This window comes from Schistocerca piceifrons, chromosome X, assembly GCF_021461385.2.
Source record: "Schistocerca piceifrons isolate TAMUIC-IGC-003096 chromosome X, iqSchPice1.1, whole genome shotgun sequence".
NCBI lineage: Eukaryota > Metazoa > Arthropoda > Insecta > Orthoptera > Acrididae > Schistocerca > Schistocerca piceifrons.
Window position 1 is genome coordinate 539466188 of NC_060149.1, and position 11085 is coordinate 539477272.

General features: G+C 43.1%; 1 non-coding gene across 1 annotated transcript; it reads right to left on the minus strand.

Annotated features, from left to right (window-relative positions):
• Window positions 1-602: 602 nt before the first annotated feature.
• Window positions 603-677, minus strand: Trnas-uga. Its single transcript has one exon. It is a non-coding gene; the product is annotated as a tRNA-Ser (tRNA).
• Window positions 678-11085: the final 10408 nt, after the last annotated feature.

Below are 11085 nucleotides of genomic sequence, written 5' to 3' on the forward strand. Positions count from 1 at the left end.
GTGAATAAGAGAAAATTAAACATTGTTTGTTGGCACAATAATTTCTATATTTTGGATGACTACACACATGAACAATTTATTAATGATATAATTAGTTTTCATCAGATTTAATTATATAAATTTTTCAGATGTTGTTTCCTTGGAATATAAGACCATTCTAATTTATCTTGGAATTCCCTTATGAAATATTTAGTCAATTTACGTTGTGATATTTTATTCCAGTTTATTCTAGCTTGAAATCCTCAAATTAGATCTACAGATAATTTTCCTTTGTTTGAAATAGGATGACATTAAATTTTAATTGAAATTCACTGGTAACATCTACAGATAATTTTCTTTATTTGATAGAACACTCCAATCTAATTTAGCTTGAAATTCTCTTATGAAATTTTCAGTTAACGTTCGATATGATATTGCATTGCAAATGTAATTTCTTGTGAAATTCTTTCATAAAATCCTCAGTTTAATTTCGTGTCTATGATAAAGTATACCTGTTAATTTTATCTTGAATCTCTCTAATAGAATCTTCATATTCAGAATGAGATTTTCACTCTGCAGTGGAGTGTGCGCTGATATGAAACTTCCTGACAGATTAAAACTGTGTGCCCGACCGAGACTCGAACTCGGGACCTTTGCCTTTCACGGGCAAGTGCTCTACCAACTGAGCTACCGAAGCACGACTCACGACCGGTACTCACAGCTTTACTTCTGCCAGTACCTCGTCTCCTACCTTCCAAACTTTACAGAAGCTCTCCTGCGAACCTTGCAGAACCAGCACTCCTGAAAGAAAGGATACTGCGGAGACATGGCTTAGCCACAGCCTGGGGGATGTTTCCAGAATGAGATTTTCACTCTGCAGTGGAGTGTGCGCTGATATGAAACTTCCTGGCAGATTAAAACTGTGTGCCCGACCGATACTCGAACTCCCTGAGAAAAACATGTGCAGTACCTCAGAGACCAAAAAAAGGTGCTAACTTATAAAAATTAATGTATGAGAAAGGCAACAGGTACTAGGCCAGTTCCTCCAACATGGTCCGCAGTTATATACATACTCGTATACTATGTCTCAGCAACATCTGAGGATAACACACGTTTGTACGTATTTGAAGGCGAATTGTGACCACCAAAAATCATTACAAATACAGATGTGTAAAGGAATGAAATATTAAGTAGTTTTGGTCCATATCATTCTTATACATAGTTCTTCAACATGGAAGAATGCTGCTATCACCAGCAAAAGAGTACGGCCCCATCTAGCTACTGTAAGTTCAGCCAAGTGGACCAGAATGCTGTCTCTAGGTATAATAGTGTGCCCATACGTAAACATAGTCTGATGTTGTGATTCTTGAAGCCAGTTACTCCCTGACCACGATATTGCACTTGGCCTGTTGTGGCTGTACTCGGAAACATATGGTGATGTTAAGTAAAAAACTACAGTGGTGACTATGGATAATACATTGCATTGTAAATGATTTCAAGACAGTTGTGCGTATGCTCTCGAGTGGTTCTTCGTGTCCTGGTGAAATAACATGATAAAGACTTACATTAAGCCTACACCAGGTACCCTACAACAAATTTCTCTTGCCACTCACTCTGTTTACCATCTCAGTACTCAGGCCTCCTACTTCTGAAACCAAGTCCACTTCATTTTCACCTGTTTCAACACCCTCGTTTAAACCTCTCCACCCTCTCACCCACAGAACCCACACCCTAACTCCCATCGTGGTGTGACAGCAATACAGCATCGTATACCACAATATCCACCCCTACGCATGAATAAACGCCTTCTCAAGCATAGCCTGTCCTGACACAATGTCGATACCATAATACTTAATTAAACATTGCTCCAACCATATCACACCATCTGAATTCCTCCTTATATCCTCCACCATCCTCTTCGCCTGGTCAGAGGTGGAATTGCAATTGGCCACCACAAAAACACCCCTGCTCGTCCACAACCCTTACTCCATAAGCCCACTGAACATCTTATTCTTAGCCTCGTCTTCTAAATCCTAACTGTTACCCTTGCTATTGTTTTCAACCTACCTAATAATTCTATCCCCTGTGATTTCCTCACCCATATCGATCATACCTTTCCAACCTATATTGTTGCTGCTGACTTCAACATCTACTGTAAATCCCCTGCAGAACTCCAGCAGTGGCATCAGTTTACAGATTCCCTCCAAGGTTACATTATCCTCTTCCCACAGTACACTCATCCTGAATGCAACACCACCCCAGATGTAGTCCTAGCATCTATCCACCCTTCTTGGATGCCTCAGTGTAGAAGTCTTGCATCGCATTGGAAGTGACCACCTATGTGTTCACACTACCTCATCCCCATGCAACGCATGTGACAGTGGCTGCTGCATGCCTTGGCTGCATGCTGGCTCTGTGAAAATAAAGGGGGTAGCAGGTAAGGGTGGACTGCCCAAAGCTGGTTCTGATGCAGCCTATGAAACCCTGTCAGCTGTAGATAATGTAGGTGAAATGGGAGAACACCTCAGACTCCATACCCCATTCCCATCTGCAACCCGTGCCAAACACATGAAAGAACACTGGTTTCTGGGGCCGAAACTGTGACCCAGAAGGACGTAGGGTCTCTGCATCAAACGTAGCAAATGGAGCAGTGTTATGACATCAGCCATGCAGGAGCTCTGCTGGTGATTCCATCTATGAGCAGGGAGAAAGTTAAAAACCCATTCTCGTGTATGGCTGGCTCGCAACTTGTCCATCTGTGATTTGAAGCTCCTTACGAAACGTACGGCTTTGTCTTTCGACTGTGGATGAAAGGGCGTTGTAAGAATGTGCTGAATACCATTGTCTAGACAAAATTGTTCAAACTCCCGAGACATGAGCTGCAGCCAATTATCTACCACTATCATCTCAGATAAGCCTTCAATGCAGAAGATCGACGTAAGAGCTTAAACTGCATCCGACTGATGTGGTAGACTTCATTGGAAAGAAGAAGCGAAATTCGCTGTAAACATCGACAACTACTAGCCAGCGTATATTCCAGTATGGCCCAGCAAAATCTATGTGCAGGTGTTGCTAAGTTCTGTCAGGACGTGGCCACTCAAAGTATCATTGTCGAGGAGCAGACTGATATTCTGCACACATTTCACACTGTGAAGTCATGGCCATATTTATGCACCCATCCTCGGCCATGTACAATGGCGCCTTGGCAACTGCTTGATGCAGACAATGCCTGAATGTCCTTAGTGCAACAACCGAAGAACTTCTCGCTGGAGGGACTAAGGAATCATGAATTCCTGCATCTCCACTTTCAGTGTGCATCAGGAGGATGCCCTTCGATGCAGAGATGACACACTGAAAATCAAAGTAGCAACAAACCACCAGGTGGCGCATCTTCTTTAGACTCCATGATCACCCTCAACGAACAAACTCGAGGACCATCTGTAATGCTCGGTTTCCTGTGCACATGGCGGAAGGTGACTGGAAAATCTTCGAAAAGCCGAATTTCTTCTGACTCTATGTAATGACTGGAGTTCTTTGAGAAATCAAACGCAGCATCGGAGCCAAAGGGAACCTCGATAGGAGGTCAGCGTTGGAGTGTTTGGTAGTTGGCCAATATGGCAATATGTACTGGTAATTGGGTGAGAGAAGGATCCATTATAGTAACTTCTGCGTTGTGGGCTATGGTACCGGCTGGGAGAACCTGAACAAAGCCATCAATGGTCTGTGGTCTGTAAATAGAGAAAAGCAACGGTAATACAGATACTGACGGAAGTGCGTGACCCCATAAAAGATAGCTAATGGCTCCTTTTCAAGTTGGCTGTAGTTGTGTTGGGCCTTGGCGAATTTCTTTGACGCAAACGTAAGCGGACTCTCATTGGAACCCAATAGGTGTGACAACACAACACAAGTGCCATAAGATGAAGCATCTACTGAAGGAATGACAGACTTGCAGGGGCTGAAGTGAACAAAACATTGATCACTTAGTAGTGCGTCTTTCAGCCGCTGGAAAGCGGTCTGACACTCAGCCGACAGGACACACAGAATGCCCATGCAGTGCAACCGATCGATAGGCGCCACAATCCGAGCGGCATTCTGCATAAAATGGATGTAATAGATTACCTTACCCATTACAGCATACATTAGTTGGTGCAGGCAAATCACAAATGGCCACTAAGTGCGCTCTGACGGATGGATGCTGTGCACAAAAATCACGTGGCCAGGATACACAATTACTGTGGAAAATTAGGAACACCTATAACGGTTGCTTGTCATTTCCGCTTTGGACAACATTTTACACAATGCCTCTAAATTTTGTAAGTGTGCTGCTGGTGTGTGACCAGAGGCAAGTAAATCATCTAAATAGATAGAACAAGAACGTACTTGCGACGTCAGTTACTCAAGATACCTTTGGAAAATAACTGGGGCGGAAGCGCTACCGAATAGTAACCTCTAAAACTGGAATAATCCCATGCTTGTTTTGATCACAAAACTCTTCTTTGATTCTTTATCTAAAGGCAGTTGCAGGTAGGCCTCTGGAGATGAATTTTTGGAAACAAATGACCCTGACCTAATTTGTCCATCAACTCCTCAGGGCAGGGCAATGGAAAATAATAGCAACCATTTGTGGGTTGAAGGCTGGTATAAAGTCTGCGCAGAGTCTTAACACGCCTGACAGTTTAGTAAGACCTCCAGGAATGACACCCATTGGCTGGCCAAAACTTGTTTGATGACATCTCTGTCCTGCAACCTCTGCATCTATGGTGCAACCTGGTCCCATAATTCATAAGGGGCAGGACGAGCACGAAAAATCACGGGCTGCGTATCGTCTTTCAGTGTCACATGGACCTCGATCCTTTGGGCCTTGTGTAAACTACCATGGAACAGAGAACTGCACTTGTCACACGATGCATTAATATTGGCCAGAAACACAGATGAATTAATTTCTAATACCTTCATGTGAACTGACAATCCAAAAAGGTCAAAGCTATCCATGCCAAAACTGCTAGAACACTCACGTGAGCAGAACACGTACCAAGCAAGGTAGCGCAGTGGTTAGCACACTGCATCGCATTCTGGAGGACAAAGGTTCAAATCCGTGTCCGGCCACCCTGAGTTACGTTTTCCATGATTTCCCTAAATCGCTTCAGGCAAATGCTGGGATGGTTCATTTCAAAGGGCACAGCCGACTTCCTTCCCGATCCTTCCTCAATTCAATGGGACAGTTGAATTCACTGTTTGGTCCTCCCCCCCCCCTCCACAAATCAATGAACCAACCAACCAACCAGCAAACGACATGAAATTACAGCGTTTTAGTAGCACCACAGAACGTGGCTGGTAAATTGCACATTCCTAGCACTGTAATAGGTTGTCCACTGTATACCAACAACGAGTTATGTGGTTGCTGAAGCTGTGAGCTACTTAACCATTCATACATAGCACGAGTGAGCAGTGTAACAGTAACATCAGTCCCTAATTAGAAATTAACACACTTTTTGAACACATGCAACTGACCATACAACTTATTGGATTGCTGACATAAGTTCAGAGTTTGTGTCCTGGCTATCTGCCGAAACAACAACAGAATTGGCGGACTACTGCGCAACAGACACAACAGAAACCTCATTAGAATCACTGTTTGACATGGAATGTGAAAGCTGCCTAACACCATCTATACTTAAACATATGTATGTGGTCTTGTTTGCCACCTGTGAAGTTCTTAGCTTTGCAGCATGGGCACTGTGCTCTATCATGTGTTTGAAATCAGTGCAGACAGGACTTTAGGACATTCTAGATTGTGTGGGCTGTGCCATGGCCTGCCAGTGCGACTGGTTCGCACTTGACCTAGACGACGGACGACGCTTGACCTGAGTGGGGAAGGAGGGAGGGTGGTGGTCGGCTCCTGAAGTCTCTTACTCTTGACAATAGATAATGCAGGTGCTTGAAAATCATGCTTAGTTACATCGACATTGTCCTGTGACTCAGTAATTGAGAATATTGAACTGAGGTCAGTGTTTGGATGCTTTAGTATGGCAGCACGAATATGAGAATCAGAAACAAGCCAGGTAATCGCATCTCTCATCATAATGTCACTGTCACTTAACCCACACGAACACTGAAAGTGACATTGTCTAGTAAGACCACGAAGTTCTGTTATCCACCGTTTGTAGGACTGTCCTGGCTGCTGTTTTAATCTGAACAACTTATAATTAGAGGCTGCTATATGCACTTGTGATTTAAAATTGTTTTGACAATTTGTTAACTAACTCGTCATAGGGGACCTCATGAGGTTGGCTATCTGGAAACAGTTATACTAGTAAAAAGAATACACCTTAGCCCATGGTGGAAAGAAAATTCCAAATACGCTGGTTACTTGTTATGCCATAGAAGTTGAAGTGCGCTGTCAATTGCACAATATTATGAGCCCAGCGTTTACATTGCCCCAGAATCTCTCTGAACCTATGCTCCTGAACCGTTTATTGAGTTGTTTCCGATTGAACAGGCTGGGGTGGCGGTCGTGGTGCTGCCACAAATCTTTGCAGTGGGAGTCTTACGCAGTTGTTCAGTGCTTTGCCAATGTAACTATTTAGCTTGCATTAAAGACACATCTGAAAGAGACATCGTGAACATTCAATAGGCCGACACACACGAACAGAAAAATAGCACTGTTGCAAGAGAGTGTTAGTTACACAATATGGCAATGCGAGCTAAATATGAACTGGTCCTCAGCGTCACTTTACTTGTTGTGTTCGACTTCTTGGACACAGAAGTGGCTAGTAATAATACAGTTAATTAGTATACTCTGAATAAGTAAGACTTTATTAATTACAACAAAACTTACCTTTGCTCGCCAGGCTGGGCTAGAGCTATGAAGCTTCACACATGGACTTGGGGTTTAGAACACAGTAAATGATCCACGATTACTGAGTGGTGAATTGGTGAAAGTTCATAATGGCAGTACTGTGGGTTCACTACAGTGACTAGAAAACACAAGTTCACAGACACTTGACACAGTTTCGATAGCGTAGATGTGTAGGCACAGTTCACAGAGTACGGAAGTCTCTTCACTCAACAATGGTCGACACTGGTTGTGTCATGGCGAATACCCAGCACAACGGCGTTACTTCGACAGGAACTTCCTCGAAGCAGGCAGGATCCGACCTCGAGCAGAACTGCCCTCCTGGACACTGGCGACACTATTTTAGGAAAGAGGTGCGGTGGTAGCACCTCGGAACTACGGGATAGAATGGCTTCTTCCTAGCATTTCATTGGTGCCTGTAGATACCGCTTTGCTGTGTAGTATCTCTGCGGTGGTCGATACTTCTTGTGCCGCCCTCGATTCTAGACGACACCGCAGATGTCTATCACGACACGACCTTCCTGCAGCAAACCTCGTCGGATGCAATATCAGCCCACATCCCTTCCAAGGGCATATATCCCCATCCCCCACTGTACCACCCACCCCCAAAAGTCTTACTTTTGCGAGAATCCTGTCGCTTATACCGATCCTTCCTAAGGACTCATTCGCCCAGCAACTACAGAGACACACCAGGAATTTACTAAATGCTAAAAAAGCCAAGACTGGCGCCAGACATGCACCAGCCTCAACGCTACACTCCCTATTACCTCTTACACTCTTACCTGTTCTGGAAAGCATTGCATCGACTCACTGACAATAATACTATACCTCAATATCCACTCCCTCGCAACAATCATCCCTTATCTGACAACCAGAGCAAATCTGAGCACTTCGCATCCCACCTCTCTGGCATCTTCTCCATCCTTGATGATGATTATTTTGATTACTCTCCCTTCCCTAACATCCACAAACATATTGCTGCCTCACCCCTGGTTCCCAGCTTCCAGTACTTGGACAACGTTCCACAAATGGAATTAAATACATCAATCACAGTGCATGAAATAAAATAATAACTTCACAAAAAACGCAACATGTCCCCTGGCCACAACTGCACCACCTATCAACACCTTAAAGAATGCCCCCTCTCCTTCTTTGTCACCCTTTCAACCCTTTATACCACTATCCTCTCCACAGGTTACTAACCCAAGCTGTGGAAAAACTCCAGAATCCTAAACCACAGATACCTCCTATTGATATCTCCCACTGCCACCCCATCTGGCTCGCCTCATTGTTCAGCCAATGTCTTAGAATCCATCCTCTCCCATCATATCCATTAGCACCTGAACCAAAACCACCTCCTTCCTATTAACCTGTGTGGCTTCTCTCCCACTTTGTCTTCTGGTAACTAGCTCCAGCATGTGCCCTATCTCCAACCCCACCAGTTCAACACCTATAAATCCGCTCTTTTTGTCTCCCTCAAGCCTAGTTTTACATGGCATTCTGGTCTCCTTTCCAAATTCTTGACTTACGAACTTCCAATTAATTATGACTGTTTATTGCATACTTTCCTCTCTATTCACCCATCCTTTGTCACCATTAACAACACCAAGTCCCATACCATCTATCCCACTCCAGGACTGCCCTATGGTTCCTCCCTATCTCTTCTTGTCTTTCTCCTCTACACAACCTACACACCCAAACCACCTCCACCAGTCCACCTCCTTCAGTTACCAATGGCTCCTCAAGATCAACTCTTCCAAAACCCAGGCAATAACTACAGGACACACCATCTGTGGCTTCCACCTCCATGATTTCTTTGTTACCACTTACGACTATCCCAGACAGCTAACTAATGCACTAAAATATCTTGGACTCACAATCGACTGGCAACTAACATGGAAACATCACCTACAAACTAACTAACAGAAGCCCACAATACATTAGAAGTACCAACACTATCAACTGGCCGAACTTCGGGATTACATCCCTTCACTGTGCTCCATACCTATACTACCTTGACCTGACCCGTCCTTTCCTGTGTGAATGTTGCATGGATTTCAGATGCTCCCAAGTTCTGCAAGTCCTCACAGATCCTGAAATACCATGCAGTCCACCTCGCCTTCCCCATATGTTTACTTTCTTCCACAAAGATTCTTTACGTACTCATCAAATTCCCACCTCTCCTCAGCTACACTGAACACCTCCAAACAATCAACACCATCTATATACTCGACTGGAATAATCCTATAGCTTCAACTCTGCTTTTCAATCTTTGTATGGTGCTGCACCTTTACCAATGCATTCCACTAATCCTACATCTATGCACACTCCACACACTCTTTGAAAGAAATATCCCCTTCACAGATAATGAACTTCAACCTGACATTTATACATCCTGTCAGCTATAAGCCCACCTCACCCACTCCACCTCATGAGGGCTACCTCTCCTTCCCCTTCTCATAGTTTCTTACTGCCCTATTTCCCTATCTAACTGTCTTTCCCCACTCCCCTTTTCACAACAACTCTTAACCTCACCAAAACCCCTCTCTGCTCCACCTACTCTTCTGTTCCAACAGCAACTCTTACTTTATCGAAACCACGCACCAGTCACCAATCGCTACGTCACCAGACTCCTATCCTCCTCACTGGCCAACCTTTTCCCCTTCAACAGCAGACTTCCAAGCCCAGGGCATGTCCTCCCAGTTTTTAGTGCCAGGAAAGTACTTCCTTTAAATATCAGTGTTTTTAGTATCATGTTTAGATGCTTTTACATGTGCAGTTATTGTGTATCATTATACCATTTACTATTATTACTTTTAACTTTAAGTGCAAGAAGTTCTATCACTCATACATATAAAAACTTCCACTTTAGTTTCATCCCTAAGAGTTTTAAGTTCATTGTAATATCTCGCCTTTAGGTTTCTTATTTTTTCGTCTCATTTAATTTTTTTGTCAGTTGGTTGAAGAACAGGTTCACTGTACCACATACAGCCTACCACCCCCACCCATATGGCGTGTCTGGGATGAAATAACAATAAAGAAAAAACAGATAAGCCAACCAAAGTGCCCTCACTGTCAAGTGCAATAATATTGTGGTCAAATAATAGGCACCACACAGTGGCATGCTGGCTCAGTCCACTCCTCCTGTCGACTTCTAGAGTGGTGACTGCAGTTAGTATGCAAGTGGTGTCCCTACATAAATGTATACAGTCCTTGAGACCCTCTGATATATTATTGTTCTCTATATAGGGTGGACAAAAACAGTCTGGAAAGCTTGTAAGAGTGTTGTAGGATTGGTTGTGCTGAGATATAATTGTTAAGAAAATAATTCGATCATTGCGCCATTTCTGAGTTAATTTGCATTGATGTTAGCCAATCAGACCATTTCGTGCACAAATTAAACTGGCCTGCCAAATACAGTTATTGTCAGTTGTTCTCTGAGTGTAGATGATAACATGTAAGAGTGCTCAGCTTATTGGCTATGTTTGATCCTTACCACCGTCCCATCACAAATTTTGTTATGGCTGTCTTGTTCGCCTTTTGGAAACCAAATTAAGAGCACATTTGGCAACATTTCTGTTGAGTCAGTTGAATTTACTTGTGCAATGGCCTGATTGTGTAACTTCAGCGCTAATTAAGTCATAAATGGTGCGATGTGTCGAATGTTTTCTTAACAGTTATTTATCACCATAGCCTACCCTGCAACACCCTTAAAAGCTACTCAGACGGTTTCTGACAATCTTGTATTTACCTAGGAGTGTAAAGTAGTTATGACCCTGGTAAAAATTTTAAAGCAGTTCAGTGATATAAGGTTTAATTAATGTTTTTACAACGACAGTTCTCGAGTAATGACAAAAGTGTGATGATGCAGCCAACGATTTTCTCATCTACTACAATGTAAATGTATTGAGACAGATTTTCTAATGACACAGTTGGACAAATGGAAGGCATCAGCCCAATTCAAATGCATGAGGATGCTTATTTCAGCAAACGTTAATGATATATTTTACACAACCTACAGGTGCGACAGACAAAAGAACTTTTCGCATCTCATGATAGGACATCAGTGAAGTATCGTTATTTGGCAGTTTTATATGTTTTACACGAAGTATAATGAAATAAGATGTTTCCACTGGATTTCTGAGTCAGATATCGAAATATCAGGACCAAAGCTGTATCTTTTTTACAGAAGTCAGAAAACATGTGAGATTTACTGTCAGTTGTTGAAAAATAAGGATAACTAGTAAACA